The sequence below is a fragment of the Meleagris gallopavo genome, chromosome 4 (genome assembly GCF_000146605.3).
Source record: "Meleagris gallopavo isolate NT-WF06-2002-E0010 breed Aviagen turkey brand Nicholas breeding stock chromosome 4, Turkey_5.1, whole genome shotgun sequence".
NCBI lineage: Eukaryota > Metazoa > Chordata > Aves > Galliformes > Phasianidae > Meleagris > Meleagris gallopavo.
In genome coordinates, this window is record NC_015014.2 from 69,408,799 (window position 1) to 69,409,240 (window position 442).

The following is a 442-nucleotide window of genomic DNA, read 5'->3' on the forward strand; positions in this document are numbered from 1 at the left end:
GTTTATAAACACCGCCGCTTTGATGGCGAAGGCGGGCTGCGGTGCTTGTTTACCGCCCGCTCCGCTGCGCCGCTTTGTTTCCTTCTTAAAACGCCGAACTCCAGGCGCTGAGTCGCGGCAGCCCGCGCCGCTTCACCTGTTGTAGCTGGAATGAAACAATCGAACGTTTTCATAACCGCTGCCCTTATCTGGAGCGGTGTTTGCTTTGGGGCTGCGGTGGAGCAGCTCGAGATAATCACCCCCCCGGCCTCGCTGGAAATAACGAGGCCTAATAAACTGCGCCCAATGTGTACTTTTTGCCCACGGAATTGAAACGGGCTCTGATATTTGTGGTGTGTGCGTGTGTTTTCAACGCATCCGTTCCATCTCCAGGGCCTTACGAGGTGGGAATGGTCTCATTTCGCATTCCGGCCCCATGGCAAAGAGCCTGGTGCCTTATTAA